The following is a 23,205-nucleotide window of genomic DNA, read 5'->3' as shown; positions in this document are numbered from 1 at the left end:
ATAGTGGAGGCATGGATTAGTATAAGTGGTGGTGAGCAGGTACTTGAGCGCAATAAGGCTATTGGACTGGCCCGATGGTGGCTTATTTCTTTGACTATGTATAGGCTGGCTCAGCTTTCCATCTCTGACTCCACCTCCCCACTGCTCCTGCTCAGCAGGGCTGTGGGTGAGAACATCTGGAAGGAATTCCCTGGAACTGGAGGGAATTTCCAGGCAAATGGAGCTCTGTCAGCCCAGCCAGGAACACCCACCCCTGCCATCTGCTCCAGACGTCATTACAGAGTCTGGGAGAGGCACCCAGCAGTTTCCAGCTCCTCCGAGGGAACGTGTCCTGCCTTGGGCACAGCAAGGGACTGCACTGCTGCTGCTGGGGGCCTGCTGGGAGCCCGGGTCCTGGGCTCGTGAGCAAGTCCCTTCCCCGGCTCCCTTTCTCTGCAGGTAGGTGAGGTGCCCGCAATTCCAGAGACACTCTGAGGGTCTTTCCAAGGACAGCAATGAAGTGAGAGGCTTCCCTGGTTGTCGGAAGCAGTGCCATCAGCCCAGAATGTTCTCATCCTCGCTAGGCAGCATTTGTCTGACACTCTCTGTGCTCCGCCCCATGTGCCTTCATAGTAATTCCCACTTAGTAATACCCTGTTACATCCCTGTGTGATGGCTGTTCAGCTGGTCCTCACTTGATCTACTGAAAACTCTATGACCCTGTTCTTATTCTCACCTTCCTACAGACAGAGACGTGGCAGCTCAGAGGGGTCAGGTTAGCCGCAGCAAGTGGCAGAGCCAGGATGTGAACCCAAAGTCACCCAATACCAAAGCCCAGTGTCAGCCTGTCGGTTATATTGTCTCTCTACCTGTTCTTCTAGCAACTGCTGGCCAGGAGGGACGGCAGGGCTGGATGAGACCTCGTTCCGCCAGAAGTCTGGCCTCTTCCTCTCCTCTTCCCCATGGAAGCTCTTTGTCCAGGGGTTTGGGTGGGTGTACCCAGCATGTTGTCACATGCAGCTGCATGAGACCAGGTGTCACTGGTTAATGAGGGTGAGGAGTGAGTGTCATCATGTCTGAGACTTATTCAGCACCAAGGATGGGTCTCCTATGGTGACATCCTTGTCAACAGCAAATGCCAGAGCAGAGCACCTAATCCCAAACCAGGGGACCAGGTGCTCACCAGGGAACTCCCAGGGGTCTCCCTGGAGCAGCCTGCCCAGTCATAGGGCAGCGGGATGGGAGAGCCAGGGTTTGGGGTCTGCTTTTGTGGAGCAGGGGCAGAGGCTACGGCAACTCTACCCATCACCTAGCCCCACCGCCATCTCAGGACATGGGGGAGGTATCACTGGGTGTGAAACCTGGATGTTTACCCCTCTGTTATTCTGTTGTGTTACCCTCCCACCACCTCCACTGTCTCCTGCTCCTTCCTCCTAGCATGGGTGCCCCTGGCCTGGGAGACCCGGGCTGAGTTGGCTGGTGGATTAACAAGTCTGGATGTGTAGGACTTCTGCCAACTCCAGTAAAATAGGCCCCCTGCCCCTCCCAGCAGGCCGGGCTGGGACCGCAAGACTAAATAGGCAACACAATAGCTCTGTCTCTACCTGCTCTGCTGCCCTCTTTGTCTGCTGTGCCCTCAGCTTTAAACCTGAGCCTGGCATGTGTGATCAGGGAAAGAGGGCTCCTTGACCATGATTGGCCGAGAGATTAAGGGCCCCTGAGGACGGGCCTTTGTTTCTGTATTTTGGTTTCACAGCTCGGGGAGATTGGAGATAGTGCGCATTCCCCTGAGTGGCCGGGCTGTGAAAGGTCCTATGAAAGCCAGTCATGGGACTCTTGCCTAAAACTGGGAGGACAAACATTGTCATTTAAGGGGCTGTACCATCTCCCCTCTGGGGGAGGAGAAAGAACAGTCCTTGACTCCTGCCCTCAGACGGAGGAGTCAGCAGCCCGACCAGCATGGTGTGGCAGGGAACAGAACTCAGGATGCCGGCAACAGGGCCTGGCAGTGGACTTGCTGTGGGTGCCCAGGTCAATGAGTAACCCCTCTGAGTCTTGGATCCCAGTGGAAGGAGGGAAGGAGTGATTTCAGAAGATGAGGACACTGAGTGTTGATGAGAGAAGTCAGAGTTACTGGGGAGGTGGCTGCAAGTGGAAGGAAGAAGGAAGGGGGGTTGGGAAGCAGGTGCTGAGAGACTGGACAGACTCCAGTGTGCTGTTCTTAGAGGCCGAGGGCCCCTTTCTACTGACCTGCACCACTGTCTTCCGCTCCCTCCTCCTGCCTGGGTGCCCTGTTCAGGGAACCCGTGCTGAGTTGGCAGGTGGGGTAACGTGTTGATGTGTATTGAGACTTGTGCCAGTCACAGTGAAATAGACCTGTCCATCTCTCTGCAGCCCTGATACTTCCCTACCCCAGCCTCCACCTGCAGGGTCGTCCCCTCCCCAGACTCTGCTTCTGATCTGTTCCCAGGCTGAGGATTTCAGGGGTCTATAGATTCAGCATCAAGTCACCTGTTATCTTCTTGGTTCTGTGGGAATGCAGCCTTCACCTGGGCCCAGGCCCAGTCGTGGGTGTGGGTCCCAGCTTTTCAGCCTACACCTTCCTTCTGCCTGAGTCCCTACTCCATCTTCTGTAAAATGAGCACAATAATTGGGCCTCCCTCCCAGGCATCTCTGAGGATTCAGTGAGTTCCCAGCAAAATTCCCAAATGTGGTAGGAGCTCCATAACTTAGATGGCTTCTCCCAGACCCCTCTCGATCGGCTCCCTCAGGTTGTGCAGCTAAGTGAGCTCGTTTACAAGGCCTTGGCCAGCAGCCCACAGCTAAGGCACACGGAGTGATTCCCCACGGCCACCATCAGCAGTAAAGGTGAGGGGGTAACGGGAGCTGCGGTTGATTGAATGCTTTCCCAAGGCCAGACCCTGGCCCTGCAAAAGGGGTAATCCTCACATTAACCTTGCAAGGAGGTTTTCTGACTCCTGTTTCAGAGATGAGGAAACACAAGTTCTAGCTTCTTAAATACCCTGCCCGGTCCCATTGCTACTGAGTGATGGAGCCTGGATTTGAATCCAGCCCCCATTTCCAAGCTGCACCCACCCGCTCTGTGAGACACGGCATCACTCAGGCAATGGGTGGCCAAAGGCTGATGGGGACCAGGGCAGGAGCGCTGATTCTAGAAGCAAAGGACCCAAAATGTTAAGGCCAGGGCAGCGAGGCATACTCAGACGAACACAGAGACCAAGAACAAGGCAAACGGCCCCAGGGACCCAAGACCTGGCAGTGGGGAGGCGGGCAGGCAGAACCCCAAGCAAACCCGCTCCCCAGGGTACGGTTCTGATGGTGGAAGTGAGAAATGCCAGAGAAACACGGTGGTCGGTGGATGTGCAGGGAGGGGAGCTTATGCAATTCCTTCTGGACAATACACTTTCCAATCTAACAGCACCTGATAGTAAAAACTACACACATCACAAAAATCCAACCTCTAGGTACGGCCTGCCAACATTTCAGGGAGCCCTCAATCTCCATCACATTTCCAAACCAAGCTATTTCTCCCAGAATCCCACCAAAATGCCAGGCAACGTGCAGACTGGGCCAAGGTCAAAGACACTATTCCAGGTATGAATTTTATTGCTAACCAGGTGACACTTGAAGAGGCTCAGAAATGGGGCGAGAAGAAGTCCCTGGCTGTGATTATTTAGTGCGGCCTGGGAAGAAGAAAGGGCTCTTTGTGGAGCAATGAAAGAGATCCAGATAGAGGCAAGCCCCTGCCCTCCCGAGCAGAAATCGTCTTTTCCATCAGCAGTTTCTGCTCTGCATGGCCAGTCTCATTGTGCCTCTGCATTCCGCCAGGGGCCAGAAGAATACATCGGACACATCGTCTTCTCAGCGCAAGGGCCTGTATTTCTACACGAGGACTTGAACGTAGACCTATTCCAGCCATCGTTATTTAGAAATATTTTGACAAATAGTTTCTCTAAAGATACTGCTATTTCCATCTCCTTTTATGTTGTTTATCTCGCCCTCTCTGCTCCCCCACCTCCCTTCCCAGGAGCAATGTAATTCTCTAGCGCAGTTTGTATTGTAAGGCAAGGGCAACATTGAATGGAAATGCAGGAGTGGGGGCCTTGTAGGCAGAGATGGCATGTGTCCACGTCAAGAGCATAAATTCAGATGGCCACCAGCAGATCAGACCTACCATGGTCACATTTCCCACAGTCATTCTCCTCCCACTCTGTCCACCCCACACATCGTCTTCCTCTTCCGTCTGTCTCAGCAACTCGAGCTGTGGTTGGTGAGTCCATGAGTTATCTTTCTACCCCCAGGGACCAGGATACTCAATAAAGATGTTTCTAGGAGCAGTGGGTGGCCAGCAGTGGAAGGTCAATGGAATCAGGCCAGGGCCACCGATTTAGGAAAGTAATAACCCAAAATGTCAAGGCCCGGGGCAATGAGGCATAAGAGAGATGGTTTCAACTCTTGAGGGGTTTTTGTTCTGGCTAAATAGGTAAGACAAGCATTTCAGCATGTCACTGAGGCTGTGGCCTCTGCAGAAGGAAAGGTTGTTGGGCTGACAAATGTGGGAGAGCTGATAAAACACACAGCTGCTGGCCCCGGGTGGTGGGCAGGGTTAGCTTGATCCCAAGGGGACTGCTGTCCATTCCCTCCTTTTCTATGAACGCACACTCTTCTCCCATAGAGAGATAAACTCCGTCCCTCCCTCCCCTTGAATCTGAGCTTTCCTAAGTGAATTTGCTTGACTTGTAAAATGTGACTGAAGCAATGCTTCGGACTTCTAAGGCAAGATCACAACAACCTTGCAGTTCCTGAGCCTAGGGTCTTGGGCCCTTAAGCTGCCATGTAAGACAACTACCCTGGGGCTGTCATGCCATAAGGAAGCCCAAGGTGCCACGTGGAGAGACTGAGCAGAGAGAGACATGCCAGGCTACCCTCCAATTGGTTTCAGCTCCCAGCCATCGTAGTCATCTGAACCGCAGCCACAAACATCCTGGAGCAGAGATGAGCCATTACCTCGGTGTTAAGTGCCATTGAATTGGCTCCAACTCCTGGCGACACTATGAATGAGTCCACCATGTCCTGTCCTCAACAGCCCTGCTCACATCCTGGAGACTCATGCTCCCCCCTACCCCGAACCACCTTTGCTGCTCCTAAGCTTGCTGGGGCTTCAAGCCTGCTATCCAGACTGGTAGCCAATTGCCCCCATGGCTATGGAGCACTTGGAATGTGGCACTGACACTCAATTCAATTATTGAAAACTTTTAAATATGCTTGGATATGCGAATCTACCTTTTCACATGAAAAATACTTGTGTCTGAATTTAACATCCACATTGAGATGTGCTGTAAGTGTTAAGTACACACTGGATTTTGAAGACTTTGTACAAAATAAAAAAAGAATGAAATATCTCAATAAGTTTTTATTGATTACATGTTGAAATGACCATGTTTAGGATATACTGAGTTAATACAGACAGCCACGAGCAAAAATATGTCTAAAATCAATTTCATTTGTTTCTTTTACTTTTTAGATGTGGCTGCTAGAAAATTTAAAATTATGTATGTGGCTTGAATTCTGTTTCTATCAGACAGCACTTAGGAAGATCAGTCATCTAACACATGATTAGCAATTCAGCCCCACCCTGTTCTCAGACTCAAATGCTAAGGCTTACATATGACCCATACCTGGCATGCTGATCTCCATATGATACACACATGCTTGCAAGTACATGTGTGTATTCATGTGGCCTTGTGCACATATGTTCTTACCCACATAGGTGTGCATGCATGTCTGCATCTGAACCTCTCTATGTTTTCAGTGTGTGAGCACCCGGGAGGGTCCTCTATGTGAAGACATGCACAGCCCAGAGCCCATGTGGAGTTGACATGGGGACAGGGCCTTGGGCGGGAAGCCTCAGGCTGGTTGTCCACCCCCGGGGGAAGCTGAAACAGGCAGTGTTTCCTTGGCAAGTTGACGAGAATGTCATGTAAGATTGAACCAACAGCCGCCCTGAAATCAAGACAGATGACAGCTCCTTCTCACCCTCACCATGAGGCCCGTCACTCTATCACTGCAGAGGAAATTAAATTTGTCTGGTACAGTTTGCTGTTCCCAAAGCCAATTTGGTCACTGCTCTGTAGTGTGTTATGTACTTCTGGGTGGTGTCTTATTGATCATTTGATTTATTAATAAATTTCTGAGGTCTGGTCTGTGAAGCTAACCACACCACAGGAAATCAGGAGGATGTCTTTGTTTTTTCCCCTCCAAATATATAAAAAACCCATCCATCCATTCATCCATTCATCCATTCATCCATTCATTGAGTCCTTCAGTCCTTCAGCCAGTCTATACTGAGCACCTCCCGTGTGCTGGGCACAGTGTAGAATAAAAAGTGAGAACCTGGAAAACCCAATTTCAACAACAGCACGTTGGCTGGAAAGCCCACCCCTAGAGCTCCGGGGCACCTCATCCAGCTGGCTGTCCTAGGCCCCCAGGACCCACTGTGCTGATCTAGTTACCGAGGACTCTAAATTCCTACCACAAAAGTCAGGCATAGCAGAAGCTTTCTCCACCCCCTTTTGTGTACCATCAGTCTTCATAGTGAAGGTGCCTGATTGCAGGCTGTCTAGGTTGTAGATGGGCTGAAGCAGAGAGACAGGGATGGGGGGAAGGGAGAAGCTCTGTGGCTGAGCTTTGGCTGCTTTGACCCTGCCTATGAATCCTGCTTCTCCAACATTTAAATCCAGCAAACCCCAAGCCTGCAAAGCAAATCACAATGGTGGTGGCATGTTGGAACATCCCAGGAGTCAGATATAAGGATGGGAAGAAACGTGGATATTGAGAGCATCTCCTTGCACCTCCCAGAAAATCCCTCTCCCCAACTTACCTCCTCTCCTCTATAAGTAGACCATTAAGGGATTCTGATTTCTGCTGTGTCCTCTGAGCCTAGCTCAGTGCCTGGTATATAGTAATTGTTCAATAAACACTGTTGAATAAGTAGATTTCTAGTCCTAGGATCACTCCTAGAAGAATTCTTGGTAATAATCATTCAGAAACGGCTGAGGGTGTCATCTATTTATTCAGCGATCATTTGTTAGGCAGCTCTTGGTTCCTGGCACTATGCTAGGTGTTAAGACTTGCAATGAGACTATTCAACTAGATAATGAGACTATTCAACAATATGCATCGACCTCCCACTCTGTATCAGGCACTGGGGTCTGGATTCTGGACATGAAGAGTGAATAGGGCAGATAGTCCCACCTCCACAGAGCTTATATGTTCCCCTCCACAGGAGATAGACAATAATCAAGTACATAGTCAATAAGCAAGATGATTCTAGATTTATAGGTGCTCTAAAGAAAATATGCAGGTGTTGTCATGCAGAACAGCTGGGTGGCCTACTTCGGATACGGGGTAGTAGGGAGGCCCCTCTAAGACCTGGAGACTGAAGAGACAGCATAGCAAGTGCAAATGCCCTGGGGCTAGAAGCAGCTCAGTGGGTTTAGGAACAGAAAGGAGGCCAGTGCAGCAAGAGTGCAGGCCTGAGGCGACAACAATGCAAGATGAGGTTTGACAAGTCACTCCCACCCCGTGGGAGAGGCAGACAAGCCAACAATCAGAGCAGACTGGTAAATGCTGCAACAGAGGTGGAAACGTGGGGAAGCCCTAAGCCCAGTCTGGAAGAGGCTACATTGGCAGCCAAGTCTTGAGACTTGTACTTAAAAATCTCTCTTCAGTCCGGTATGGCCTCCTGTCCTTCTGTCACCATGGGCTTTGCTCCAAGACCCCCTCCTTTGCCTGCCAGGAGCAGGGGCTCTGGAGTGGTGCCAGCTGCACCCTGCTCCGGCCCAGAGGAACGTCCCCCAAGTGATTCTCCTGCCCTGAAGCTTCTCGAAGCCTCTGCTGCTGCCACAAAAGCTGCTGGGTGGCAGCGCCTAGAGTTACCTGGGGTGAGCGCACTTGGCAGATGTCACTGCACAGGGTAATATCACCAACATGGCGAGTCCCTTCCTTTCATCTCTCTGGTCTCCCTGGAGCTTTTACTGTCATTGAGCCCAGCATCTAGCAAATAGCTCCATTGCTGCCTTTTATCTGTTTGGCTTTCAACTAGAGACACTCTCTCCAGGGGCCTTGCCTGGCAACAGCACTCTTTAGAACTTCAGCCTGGGCTTGTGAGGTGTGTGAGTAGCAATAACAATAACAACAATAATAAATTAATTATGTAATAGTAGCTGTAAAATCAACTCCCCACTTATTAGGGTTCTGGGAATTCCGGGCACAGTGCCCCCATTTTATGTATTTCTTACCACCACCTTATAAGTAGGTGTGGCTATGAGGCTCAGAGAGGTAAATTAATTGTGTAAGGTTGCACAGTAAATAAGTGCTGGAACTGACATTAGATCTGGGGCTGTCCACCTCCATGCACTTTTTCCTCTTTATGCTGGTGGTTCCCAGCTCCAAGCTGGTTATATCAGAATTATCAGGGGAGCTTATTAGCAATTAAGAGTTCTGGTTCCTCATCCTCAGAAATTCGGATTCTGTAAGTGTGGGGGGAGGGGGCCAGGAATCTGTGTGTTTTTAAAGTTTATTTCTATTTTTTTTTCTTAGTTTAATGTATTTTAATAGCAAACTTACAGGAATAGCACAGAAAACAGACAACATTAAAAACATGTACTTGCATGTAGGTCAACTAAGTTAGAAAAGTATAGTGAATGGATGGAATCTACTGTGTGATAAAAATAAATAAACACCATTTACTTGCCATCAATATTATTTCTACTTTAACAGGTTCCCTTAGGAGACTCAGAGACACGGCCAGGTGCATTTAGGTACACTTTCTATATGTGTACACTCAGTCCTCAGGAGCAGAAGGCAGAGAGGAGGTGGTTTGGTGGAAAGGAGGTCTCCCAGAATAGCACATCCGACTCTCTGATCCCCACCCCCACCCTCACCTATCCTTTCCCAACCCCAATCAAGAGCCAAAAGCCGAACCCTGACCCCCCTTCTCCAGCTCTTGTCTTCCTCCTGCAGTGCGGAACAGCAAGAAAACAGGGTTGAGAACAAACTGAGTGAAAGGCTTTTTAGGGGGCACAGGAGGGGCTTGGGGACAAAGTGTCTGCAGTTGGAAGCCAGCCAGGTGAAAGGCATGAGAGAAGGTGGGTTGGGTGATTGGTGGGGTGTTCACAAATTAAAACACCGAAGACGGTAGACTAGCATGCCTCTTCGATCACTGAATAACTACTTATTGAGCAGAGTATGAACTACCACTGCCCTGGAAAGGTGTTGTAGGGCAGAGAGGAGCATAAACTGTGTCCTTGCCCCAAGCCCCCATCCCAGCACCTGGCATTCTCGTCAGCATGTGTTAATCCTGTATCACAATTTTGTCAAATGAATGAAGACCTTCAACTCTAGGAAGGGCAAGTCAAGGGACAACAGAAGTGACTGTTGGGACTATACTAGTACAAATGCAGTGTTAACAGATACAATAGAACGGACAGACCTCAAGGACAATGTGCAAAGTGAAATAAGCCAGTCACACAAAAACAAAAATTGTCTGATTCAACTCTTAAGAGCAACCTCGAGTAATCAAATTCAAAAAGACAGAAAGTAGAATAGTGGTTGCCAGTGCCTGGGTTGGCGAGGGGTGGGGGGTGGGGAGGGGGCATGGGGAGGAGAGGAATGGGGAGTTATTGCTTAATGGGGACAGAACTTCAGTTTTGCAGGATGAAAAAGGGGTCCGGAGTGGATGGTGGTGATGGTTGCACAACATCATGAATGTATTTGTTACTACTGAACTGTACACTTAAAGGTAGTTAAGATGGCAAATTTTGTTATGTATCTATTACCACAATTTAAATTTTTTTATAAAATAAAAATGTCCCGAGTGTGGCAGTTCCTGAGAAATCAACTCCCCTTCTGACGTAGGCGCTGTGGGGACAGCTATCTGACTTGGGGACATGTGGTCAAAGAGAAACCAATCTCCAGGGCACAGTCCTGCCTCCCTGGTGCCACCTGATTTCAGGAACAGAAAATGGGGAAGATGTGGGCAGGGGAACAGGACAGTGCGAGTGAGGGAGGCATGCGACTGGGGAGGAGGCCTGCCCAGCAGAGGGCTGGGAATCAACAGCCCCCCTTGCCTTTGCGGGGGAACTTCTAGGTTCTGCAAAGTGCTTTTGTTTTCTGTAATCGCAGCGTTCAGGTGGAGTAGGCAGAGCATTCACAGAGTGGCATCATCCCGTTTGCAGCAAAGCTGAGCCTCAGAGAGGTGATGTGGACACCCAGGCAGTCAGTGGTCAGGAAGTGCAGGAAAGGCCTCCAAGGTCAAGTGCAGGTGTCCGAGCAGAGTCACGCCCGATGGAAGTGGTGTCTGCTCCAACCCAGAGGGGATTGTGGGAGGGAAGGGAGCAGGCAGGGACTGAAGTCTGGGCACTTTCTAACACCGTGTCTTCCTCATGCCCAGCCCCCTCTGGCCCCCAGTGCAGGCCCCACCCCTCCTCCAGGAGGAACCCCTGGGTGGCCGGGGAGAACCTTTTGCTGCTGAGCTCCCTGTCTCCACACACATTTGTTCTCACCTTTCTTTTTTAAAACATCAGAATGAAATTGTATTAAGAAAAAAAATCAATACCCACTACATAACGTGCAGCAGATAAATCAGAGAGCTTATGGTCTCAGTGCCTTTTTTAAGGATTCCTCAGCGTCCCTTCCACTCCGTGGCCAGAAATCTTTCTGTCATGGAGTCTTTGAGGAACCACTTCTGGGAAGCCAGTCCCACACTCTCCTCTTGCCAGCAGCTTTGCTCAGCACCCCTTCTCTCCTCCCAGTTCACCTCTGCCAGCTCCAGCCAGGCCAGTGCCCACAGACTCCCTCTTGCCCCTCAGCCCCAATTCACCAGCCTCTCCCGCAGTCAGGCCCATGAGTTCCTTCAACACCTGTTTCCATGTCTCTCCTCTAAGCAGGCACTTTGGATCAAAAGCTCCTGGTTTCCTCTCACTCCTGTGTGACCCTGGGCACCCTGCATAACCCCTCTGAGCCTCGGGTCCCTTGTGGGTAAAAACGTGGATAATGACACTACGTTCACTGCATTTTGGGGCCAAGGAAATTACGTAGTGTGTGTAACAGCCCCTAGCACATGCGCAGTGCTAGTAAGCTCTGAGTAATGTTTGCTTCCCTTCTCTGGGCCCACCTGGGCCCTGCTCCTTCATGCCTCCTCTCTGGGCACTTAAATGCCAGCTAGTTTATCCTAGGAGCAGAGCAGCCTGCCCCTCTCTCCTCTGCTAGTGCATCCAGTGTGGTGGGCATCAAGTTCCAGTCTGGAGGGACAGAGCGGAATTCTGTATGTAATGAGCACTCGGTGCATGCCCCAGGGAGGTGGGAACAGACAGGGAGGGAGGGAGGGAGGGGAAGGGAGAGGAAAGGAGGACGGGGGAGAGAAAGAAGGAAGGGAGGGAAATGAGGCGTCAGTCTGGGTTCCCTGGTCTGGACTTCCCTTCCTGTCCAACTCTCTTGAGGTGCGATGGGGCTTCCAGGTAAGAACCTTGGTTGCAGAGGCCCCGTCCGTGCTGCCCACAAATGCCCACCCTGGCAGGTGCAGCATGGGGGCAGGGACAGCAGAGGCAGCCTGTCCTGACGCAGGCAGCTACATATGGCCAGGGCGAAAGAAGCATTCACCTTCCTCGGGATTCCATCTAGCCCCCAGCTCCCAGCCTGGGCCTTGCTGAGGGGCAGGCCTGTTCAGCATGCATGGGGCCTCCAGCCGGGGTATAGATGGGAGGGAAGCAGGACAAGAGCCCTCTAGGAATGACTGGGCGCCTACAGGCCTCCTGGGTGGATGGATAGTCAGCTGCTGCAGCTGCCTGGCAGGCAGGGAGCTGGGAGGCAGCCCAGGCCTTTGTGGAGATGCCAGAGCCCGCACTCACCTAGACCTGCCCCGGGAGAGCCTTTCTCAGCTGGACTCCTCAACTCTTCAAGATGAGAAGAGGGAGGAAGGGAGACCCTTAGTGTCTGGCCTCTTCCTCGACATTCACAATGCAATGAGCACAGTGAGGCTCTGCGGAGTCCTGCAGTAAGGAAACCTGTTTAATTTGAACTCATTGCTTCCCAAACCTCTTCCATCAGGGAAACTTTTTCTTGAGGGCATTTAATTCACATCTTGAGGATACCAGAGTGTTTTGTAGGATACAGTTTGGAAATGCCGAGGTGGGTGAGGGAATAGAATTTCGGCACTGGAGATACTGGCAGGGTCACCGAGTTCCCTCTGAAAACTCCTACCCATCCTTTGAAGCCCACTTCAGATGCCCTCAGGCTCTCTGTGGTGTTTCCCGACCCGCCTCAGGGAGAGTTAACCAGTTGTTCATCTGCCCCGTGGACCTCACACACCACTCTATTCTGCCCTGTCTGCGTGGAGTTGGTTGTGCCTGTGTCCCGCTAGACAGGTAGCTCCTTGAGGGCAGGAACCTTGTGTTGCTCAAGTTCGTTTCCCTACCACGTGGCATGTCGTAAGTGCTCAGTGCACATTCACCAACGGAATTTAGTACAGCACCTTCATTTTACAGAGAAGTAAGCTGGGGTCTAGGGAGGAGCCCTGAAGTGTTCAGCAGCTGGGCTTGTCTGGGTGGGAGGGTGTCACCAGGCTTCCAGGTCCCCCTGAACCTGTCCTGTCTCTTCCTCAACACCACGCCAGTTGTCATGAGTGCTGGGTTTTCTCTCTACATTTGTGTTCACAGTCACGCAGGGAAAGGACTCAGGTGGGGAGAGGCCATAGCTAATCCATCCCTTTGGCTCAGCAGATGTCAGGGTGGTCACTTCTGTTCCCACCTTACCACCTTGTTGACTTCACTGATGGCTGCAGGTTTGGTGAAAGGGCTGATGCCCCAGACCAGGGTCCTGCCCTGAGCCTGGTGGGTAGAGCATTGTGTTTCCTCTTGTTCTTTTGTGTTGGGGGCTGACTACTAGTGTCCTGGAGGGGAGAGTAGCCATCGATTATATAAGTATGTTTGTACGAAACAAAAAGAATATGCAGCTAAGATTGCTTGTTTATGTGACTAAACAGACTCTGGGAGGGCACGAGGAAACGGACAACCTTGGAGCCTCTGGAGAGAGTAATGAGGCAGTGAGAGCAGGGCAGGGAGGGACGTTTTCAGGATGACTTTTGCATCATGTGCAAGTTCTGTGGCATCTATTAAAAATATATAGATATAACTTAAAAAATAATTGTAAAGAATAACATAGACCTAGGTGCCTGATCACAGAGTTTTGCTTTAACGATCAAGCCAATTTTAGCTCATCTCAGGAAAGTTGAACCCATGGCCGGCGGCATTCAACCTTCCTTTGCTCATTTAGCATTCCCATAAGGTGGTTCTGCATCATTACTCCAGGTTTCTAAATAAGGAAAGTAGGCCTGAGTCCAGCCTTCCCCTAAGATGCCATGAGTCCAAGACATCCTTCCCCAACCCCTTTCCCAGGATACCAGAAGTTTTCTCAATCTTCCCGACACAAGAAAGTCTTGAAAACTGTGGCCCCAGCGGCTCCAGCCCCTCCTGCTAGGTCCTCAGTCCAGCCTCCAGCCCTCTTATCCTCTCTGCTCCCCTCCAGGGCTCAAGGACTCTCAATGCAATGTCACGGGGAGAGTGCATAGCCCCAGGGCACAGGGCCCGCCCCTCTCCAACCCACTCCCTTCCCCTGCCCCAAGGAATTGGCAGATAGCTCAATTCTGATGACAGGGTGACTGAACCCCGGCCTGGCAGTGCTGACAAGTTGCCTTTTACAACAAACCCCACAATCAGGCCCTGCAAGCAGCATCACTGTCCCGCCCCTGATATCAGGCAGGGAACTAGCTTATGTCCCTGGCAACCAATTCTTGGGCTAAAAATAGTTGGGTTCACCTCTCCCTGCTCAGCATCCAGTCTCCGCTGGTGCCAGGAAGGAAATGAGTCTGGGGTCCAGGTCCTGCCTGGGTGCTGGGGTCAATGTCAGGGTTAACCTAGCTTTAATTGATGAGACAGTCAAGTGATTATCCAGCAGCGTGGGGTGGGGCTGCCTTCTGTGGGGGAGGGGAGCCAGGCTGAACTGTTTTATTTTAATCCTACCGGCTTTTTGAGTAGGAAGCCACCTTCCAGCAATCTCTGTGGTTGGTCTCCCAGAATACTATCCCTTCTCCCACCGACCCCCCTAGCAGCACACCATCATTCGGGAGTACAATGGGCTAGGAATGGGTGCCAGCCCACTTGTCACCTTGGGCTGGTCACTTCTCCCTGGTTTATAGCTTCCTCGTCTGCAGAAGGAGCGATCAATGAGCCCATCTGTTTATGTATTAGATTCTCAGACATGTGGACTCAACTTCCAGTATTTTGTCCCAAATGTCCTCACACACATCAAGGTCCCTGAAATGCCAGTACATGAATGCACAACCCCTCCTCACAGACCATCAGGCGGCACATCCAGAGCCGCAATCCTTTGTCAGACCCTAAGTGCTAATTATTCCCCTGGAAAAAAATCACTTATAAGTTATTTTTAAGGTCCGGTCCAGCTCGAAAAATTCCAAAATTCCTCTTTTAGAGCCACTTTCCAACAGCAAAACACCAACCATTCCTATAACACAGGTCGTTCGGGAAGTCTTGCCAGTCAGCCACATCTTAGTATAAATGAGACTACAAAGCCCTTTCCTGAAGGCGGAGGATCGTGGAGTCTAGGGTCCCTCATGAGGGGCCTACTATGTTAGGGTGTTGAAAGCCTCACCTGGCTCCCTACCACCCCTATGAGGAGCTCCCACGTGGAAGTCAAGGGCCCCCATAAACTGTGGCCCTGCCCACCTTTCCAGCCTCCGCACCTCCCGGCATGTCCTGCTCCAGGCTCGCAGGACTCCCTGTTCTCCGAGCAGACCAAGCACAGTCCCATCTCTGGTCCTTCGCTCAGTGGTGCCTCTGCCTGGAATGCAGTTTCCCCTTCCCTGCTCCGTCCCCACGCCACGTTTCTCTGTTGGTTGAAATTCTACTCATCTTTGAAAATACAAATTCCACTGTCTCTTTTGTGAAGCCTCTCCTGTCCCCTGGCTAGAATGAGTTCCTCAGGGTCCCTCCCCTCGTCTCACAGCATTGGAATCACGCAGCGTCAAAGCCAGAAGAGCCTTAGGGACCATCTATACCAGCGTTTCCCAAAATATTTGATTGTGACCCCTGGTAAGAAATCCACTCTATATTGTGACCCCCCCCCCCACACACACACAAAGAGACACACAGATTCATAAAACACACATAAACACACATGCACACAATGCATACACATACACACTCAACCACACACAGGACTCTATCTACATGTGCACCCACATGCAAACACACATGTACACATGTCCCCACAACTGAAAGAAGTTTGTCTATGTAATACTTTCTCACCTCTCCTGTGTGCAGTGCACTGATTCTGATCTGTGGCTTTTCTGAATTCTGCTTCTGACTCACTAAACCCATTTCACCGTCTTGTAATGAATTATAAAACTGCAGTTTGGAAAATGCTGACCTCATTCAACCCCTTATTTTTCAAATAGAAGTACCAAGGTCCAGAGAGATGAAGGCACTAGCCCAAGGTCACGCAGCTGGCTGGTGGCATGACCCAGACCATTCCCCAGCTGTGCTGGCTACACAGCAGCCACCTCTCCTCTCACACCTGGAGACCTTGACGTTGCAGCTGCTCTTGCAAGATTACAGCTCCACACAAAAAGGGCCACGTCCCCAGCACCACCACCCCTCCTGTGAAGCCTGGGCCACACGGGGGCCCAATAAATGGCTCCATCGGATTGCCGAAATGATGATGAGAAAGGGTTTGGGAAGTCAATGACGGACCTGCCAGAGTGAAAGATTAATAAATGCAGCACCACGGCCTGGAGACCCTGCTGTAGCTCATTAGTGGGCCCGGGCTTTCCCAGGGTTTAGAAATGCTGAAATTGCCAGTGGAGCAAAAATCCTGCTGCTGAGTGGGGGGAGGGGCAGAGGAAGAATGAGGGAGGGTGGAAGAGAGGTGGGGCTGTCAGGGAGGGGATGTTGGAGGGAAGGCGGGCAGGGGCAGCAGTGCCTGGGGTGGGGCTCAGGGGGTGAGCGGAGCTGCAGCTCACTGAAAATCTGAACAAGGTCCAGAGAGAATGGAACCGGGGTGTCCTTTGGTCTCCTCCTGTCATTCTGGGAGAAGCAGCTCAGGAGGTGGGCGGGGCGAGGCAGGGATGTGCGCAGGGAGAGGTGAGAGATGGTGGAAGCGTAGCAATGAGCAAAGTGGACATAGCTCTGCGAGTTAATGCCAGACGTCACGCTGCTCAGGGGAGGCTGGAAGCCACTTGGGGCCTCCACGGCCCTCTCCCCTCCACTGCCACCTCCACTCCACCCTGGGAGCGGCACCTCAGAGAAGGACAGTGTCTCCTCTGCCTACCAGAGCCCCCATGTGGGAAATTAGAACTGGGGGTGGGCAGCCTGGGGGGACAAGATGAGCAGCTACTTTGCCCACAGCATGTCCTCAAATGAGAGGGACTTGGAGTTAGCAAGCACAGACTCCTCAGGTTGGCCATCCCCAGTAAGTACCCGCTACACGCACCCTCTGTGCACCGGTGATTGGCACAGATGCAGGATGTCACAAGGAGTACAAGTAGGGTGTCCTGGCAGGAGCAGGAGCCTGGGCATCGGTTTATTTATCCATTTGCTAAGTATCTATCGAGCTCCTGCTATGCGCCAGGCTCAGGGCCAGGTGTGCCAGATTGTAGTGGTGAACAAGACATCGTGCTTAGCGTGTAGTGGGGAAAGCAGACTTGGGGCAGGCTGTTTCGAGTGGCAAGGGGAAGGCCACAGGGCCGCCTGAGGCACTGGTGAAGGCTTCCTAGAGGAAGTGAGATTTAAGGTGAAATTTCCAAAGACAAAGTTGAGGCGTCTAGGATCCAGGCGAGGAGCCCTTGTGTCTGCAGTTCGGGGGGGGGGGGGGGGGCGGGGGGGGGGAGGGGGGTCTCGGCCCAGCTCTGCAGCATCTGGAATTATGTTTTTCCAGCTGCCTCCAACGGGATGGAGCTCGGCAACGCTGACTCACAATAAACCAACCTTCCAGAGACTGAGTCATACATCAAAATGCCAATTTGCTTTTCTCTGTTGGAAGCATATTTGGCAACTTGCTTCAGGATTAGAAACCCTGGGTGTGGGTCTCAATGCCACGTCACACCAGCGGAGGGACCTGGAGCAAACCTTTGTTCCTCTATGGGTCTTGCTTTCCTCCTCGGAGAATCGGGATCATCGTCACTCCTGAGGGCTGTGGTGAGGATGAAGTGAGCTACTGCATGTAAAAGTGCCTCATTTCTCTGTAAGAACATCTATACATCGGTTAGCGATGTCTTACATTTGCATTTATTTTGTAATAGATGATGAACTCCCATGGTGCAAAATTCCAACTGCATCAAAGGATATAAATTGACAAGGGAGTGTCCTTTATGTTCCCTTTCTTGGAATAAATAAGTAAATATCATGACTTTAAAAATGTTTTGTTATAAAAGAATTATGACTTTTCCCCAAAAAAGACTTCTTTTATATTATAAAAGTAAGTTATGTGAAAAAAAAATCCAAAGACAACAAAAGGAAATACAATGAACACTTGCTCTTGCTCCTGAGCCTTCAGGCTCACAGCCGGAGGTAAATGTGGTCGATGGTTTCTCTGTTCCTTTAAGGAGAATTATTATTGCTGGCTCCCAGTGCAACTTTCAGGGCATAGTCTGCTCAGGAGACCAGGTTATAAATGAGGACATGCGGGATTAGTCAGGAAGTGGGTGGACACTGGGCAGTTCCCAGGGGACATTTCTATCAACGTAGGGCCATGGAATCAATTGCCTTTCTCTATTCCAGGGAGATTTATCACCCACCCACCCATCCACCCATCTACCCACCCAGCCAGCCAGCCAGCCAGCCAGCCCTTATGGTGGGGCCCTCTGCCAGGTGCCGTGGGGAATACAAGATGAATGAATGAAGCATGCTATCTTCTCTTGCATCATCTATCAGTGGGACAAAGGACAGAGGTTCGTGAATTTATGCACATCTAAAAGGGACAGGAGAGTTCCCTGATATGCCACCCACCACCAGTACCATTTCACAGATGGAATAACTGAGATGGAGAGAAGATGCAACCTGCCCAAAGTCACACAGGGAGTGGACAGCTGGGCCAGGACTGGAAGGCAGGTTTGGGGACACAGCCATACGTAAGGTGGGGCCTGATGCAGGGAAGAAGTGGGCCTGGAGTCCAGAGAGGGGGTCTAGCTGCTTTGGAGAAGGGCGGGCACCAGGCAGCCAGCAGAGCTGCAGGAAGGCTCCATGGCAAGGAGCTGGGGGTGTCCAGGACTCATTTTGGCTTCCACCAGATGTTTATACGGAGAACCCAGAGAAAGGCAGGCAAGGTATGTTGGCAGGAGGTTCTTGTCCAGCCAATGGAGCCCATCCTTGGGAGCTCAGCAGCCACAGGTCGAGGCCCCAGGGCACCCCTGGAGTCATGCAGTTCATAGCTGGAGAGGCGCAGACAGAGCTTGGCATTGCTGCTTTGCCTTGGAGCCCTCTGCCTCCTGCTCTCCCCTGCCCCATAACCATATCCTTCTAGTGAGGTTTGGGGAGACCCCCAGGGGTCCTCCTGACACCTCTACCAGCCATGGGTCTAGCAGGCTGCCCTCCGTCGGGGTCTCTGCTCATTTGTTTCGGGTTGCTTCACATCCTGCCTTCACCCCTTGTCCTGTCTGTTCAGCCAGGCTCCCTGGGGAGGCCTCATGTCCCTCCAGTTCACTGGGGTCACACGCAAGAAAAGATTCATTGTGTACTCGCATTTGCAAGCTCAGCTTTGAGCAGCCTGCATCAACCAAGGTCTTCACAGGAAACAGATGGCCCACTTGAATCCAATCATTTGAGAAGGGTTTACTAAAGGGACTGTTTATAAACGTTTATACAGACTGAGGAGACCACAAGGTGTCATGCAGTATTCTGAGGCCAGTGAAAGCTAACTGTTTTTAGAGCCAAGGGGACCAGGAAGAAGGAAGTTAGCAAAACCCTGAAGGACAGTCATGGAGAGAGGTTGCCATGAGAGCATCAGGGACACAGCCAGCCCATGGCCACCCCTCAGAGAGAACTGGTGGGATAAGTTCCCCAACTCACTCTCCTCCCTTCTGCTGATCTACAGCTGGGTCTTCCTATTGGCTGGACCCACCAGGAAGTGGGAGGGTGAGGAAGCCCATTCATGCAATCACACAGGTCAGCCCTGGGGCACAGAGCAGGTAGGGAAAGGTGGAGGGTAGATGTAGAGGGCAAATGGGAGGTCCCCTACACAGCCATAATGACCTCCTTCATTAATGACATGCCTCTCTCCCTTGTGCCCTCATGACTCTTACTAGGCTGTATATCCTGCGAATGGGTCCCCCAACTGTCTCATAGGTATTCCCCCTCTCTCTCATCTCCTCTGCCCCATGACTCAGAAGCCCTCTGTGCTCCTCCCCAACCAGGCCTGCACGTGGAACTCAATAACTTCAGTCCTTGTCTCCCGCTTGCCTGACCACATGGGGATGGAGCCATGTGGCCAGTCTCAGGCCAGTCTTGTCATGCAGAAGGGACTCAGGAAGGGGCAAGCATGAGGCCTTCCTCTTCTGAAATGAGCTGCCGCTCTGTGGCCAGTGGGCCGAGCCTGGTCAGCACTTCTACGGCTCAGGCATGCCGGAGGTGCTGGCCCCCATCCAGCTGAGCCACTGGGGGCTGGCCAGATGGCAGCGGGCAAAGCTGGCTTTGAGCCACAGGCCTGGCTTTGGAAATCAGGCAATGAGTGGCCCAAGGGAGGCAGCATACCCACAGGCACCTCAAGGCAGGGATGGCACGGCCCAGTCCCCAACCCTGCTGTGGCTCACAGGACCTAGGCCTCCGGTCCACTGAGTCTTGCAGGGACTGCAGGGCCTTGCCAGGCCTGAGGAAGGCAGTTCGGTACAGTGCAGAGTCTGCCCACCTGCTCTTGGAAAAATTGCTTCCTCTTCTGGAAGATGAGATCCCAAAATGAGAGCTTCTCTAGAACTACAATCTGTAAACTGGTTCACACAAACCAGAGCTCCCCCCCTCAGTCTCCCCATCACTACTTCCTCCTCCACCACTAGCTTCAATCCCTGAGGTGTCTCTTTGGAACCTTGGGGTCTCACATACAATAAGACCCTGGCCTATGTGCTTCCTAAGTGATCCCAGGCAGCATTCATATGCTCTGAATTTTTAAATGCATAATAATAGACAAAATGTTACCATAAACCCCCATGTACCCATCACCCAGATTCAGTTAACAAGTCATGGCCAATCTTTTTTCATTGATATTCCTACTCACTTCCCCGCTTCCCATATTATGTCAAAGCAAATCCCAGCACCACGTCACTTCATCGGTAAACATTCAGTTTGTGTCTCTAAAAGGTGAGGACTCATTTTAAATACGTCACCGCAATGCCATTATCACACTTCTAAATATCTAATCATAATTCATATTTCCAACTGTTTATTTACAGGTTTGGTGTTTGGGTTTCTTTAAATTGCTGCTGGTTGATGTGTCTCTCAGTCTCTCTTTGTCTTGATCTGTGAATTGTAAGTGGCAGTGAGGCTCAGGGGTGCCAGTTTGCATGGCTTCTCTGGGGGCAGTGAAGACATTGCCAGGAATCTGGAGGGAGAATCCATTCTGCCCTGAGTCTTTTTGAATGCCAGAGGGAAAAGGAGGGAAAGGGTGAAAAGATTGGGTTGAGGCTCAGCGGTTGAGCATTGACCTATGAACCAGGAGGTCCGGGTTTGATTCCTGATCAGGGCACATGCCTGGGTTGTAAGCTCGATCCCCAGTGTGGGGCATGCAGGAGGCAGCCAATCAATTATTCTCTCTCATCATTGATGTTTCTATCTCTCCCTCCCTCTCCCTTCCTCTCTGAAATCAAGAAAAACATATTTCTTTTAAAAAGCTGTAAGTGCTTATTTGGGGGGGGGGGGGGGAGTGTCCCATCCATGGCTGGGTGAGGCCAAACATCAGAAGTGGGGAGGTGCCTCACTGGTGATGAGAAAGATCCAGAAGAGGATGGGTGCCTACAGTGTGCGCAGCCCTGGAGGCAGGAGCCTGGGGTCGAATCCACTGGTAAAATGAACTGCAAACATTTCACTTGGCATCTGCTGAGACCAGGACTTTGCCAGAGGCTGGGACCGCTGAGATGAATGGGAAGCAGTCCCCACCCTACAGGAGCAGCTCGCAGCAATTCAGAGACACAGACAGGCACATTGTGTATTTAACCTCTAGACTTCAGTGTGCCCACCTGGGAAAGGGAAACAATAGCACCTACCAACTAGACCAGCAGAAAAGGGACAAACTATATCTATAAAAAGGGGGAAGGGGGAGGGCTGAGTGCTTGCCTGGGGGGTGGGAGGAGTGAGGAATGTTCATAGAAGACCCCAGTGTCCTCAAGTCCTGGCTCTACCAACTACCAGCAGGGATCAGGGTCCTTAAGCAGGACACCCCCACATTGGTGTTACCCCAGTGGCTTCCCTGAGGCCTCTGTGTTTTGGAAATGATGGCGTTCAGGACATGTAGAGTGGAGAGCCCTTGATTTTCTGTGATTTGCAGGCAGAATAGAAAATCTAGATTTGCATCAAAGCCCCATGGAAAGCCTGGATTTCTGCTGTCCATGGTACCGATCTATTGCCCTAACAGGTCATGGTGCCTCAACCTCAGCACTATGGATATGTTGAAACAGGTAACTCTTTGCTGAGGAGGCTGCCCTGTGCATTATGGGATGTTTAGTGGTATTACTAACCTCTACCCATTCTTCCCTCATTGTTGCAACCAGAAATGTCTCTAGACATTGCTAAACGTTCTCTGGGGGCAGAAGCACCAGGTTGAGAACGACGGGTCTAGGCTAGAGGGATGCTATTTCTCTGTAAAGGCGTATGAGTGTGTGCCTTTCCTTCAGACTCTGCACATCTGGCTGGCACCTTTGATCTGTTTTCACTTCCAGGACATTCCCAGGGTGTCAACCTCTCAGAGTTTTCTTAAAAATAAGCACCTTCAGTGGCCCTCTCAACCACACTTAATAAATGCAAAAATATGGTCGTTGTGCCCAAGGTAAGCACACTTGCCTACTATTGACACAGACTCAGACTTGAGTAGAGGAGAAGGAGAAGCCTGTAGGTCACCCAAGGAGCCCTCTGTGGCTGAGTGGCCCACCCCTGCCTGCTGTCACTACCCAACTCTATCCTGGGCTTGTCTCTGCTCCTCCCTTTGTCCATCCACTGGGGGAAAAAAAAAAAAAGGAAAGACTAGAACACCATTTTCCTGGAGTCAAGGCATCCTGGGTGGCATCCCAGCTCCCTGGGGGTCTCGGCTCAGTTCACCTTTCAGTGGTACCCTGGGAAATATCTGGAGCGGGAGCTGCGGACATCAGGTTGCAACGCGTCCTGTGCCAAAGACAGCTGTGTGACCTTGGACAAAGGATCAGCTTCTGAGCTCAGCTTTCTCATCTGTAACGTGAGGTTATTAATACCTCCTTCACGGGGTTGTTATAAGGATTAAATGAGAAAATGTTTGTGAAAGAGCTTTGCATGTTACCATCTGTCATACAAACCTTAATTGGCATTGCTATTATCTGTTGTTCTAAATGAGAGAATGAATAATTTCAAGCCCGTTATCCAAGGAGATCCTCAGCCCAGCACTGTCTGCCTCCACCTCTCCTGGGCCTTCCCAGTCACTGCACACTCATCACGTGTCCCCATCAGACCAGTCTCCTCCCCTGGCCCCATACTTGTTCCTCTGGCTGTGTGTCTCTAAGGGACCCTCCTGCCCTTGAAGGGCTCCCTCTGTTTTCATCTGTTCATACCCCCTTCTTCAATACCCAACTCCCACCTCCTCTACAAGATCTTCCCTCTGACAAAGGGGCTGGGTTAAGACCAGTTTGCCTTCTTCCCTCAGCCAAGCTACCTATAACCCCACAGCCCCAAGCCAAGTTCAGCTTAGTGCTTGGTAGATCTAGACGAATGATGATTGAGAATGTATTAGATTTAATAATAAAAACAGCCAATACTTTGGAAGCACTCAGTATGTGCCAGGAACCGTGCTAAGCATTTTACACAAGTTAACTTATTTATGGAATGTCAGTTGGCCATGTGGGATTAAAGATCTGCCTCTGGACCCCAGAACAAAAGGTAGAACCTTTTTTGTCGACCCCAGGCA

The sequence above is a fragment of the Myotis myotis genome, unplaced genomic scaffold, assembly GCF_014108235.1.
Source record: "Myotis myotis isolate mMyoMyo1 unplaced genomic scaffold, mMyoMyo1.p scaffold_m19_p_17, whole genome shotgun sequence".
In the NCBI taxonomy this organism is placed as follows: Eukaryota; Metazoa; Chordata; class Mammalia; order Chiroptera; family Vespertilionidae; genus Myotis; species Myotis myotis.
The sequence above is the reverse complement of the archived record's forward strand: the minus strand, read 5'-3'. Positions refer to the sequence as shown.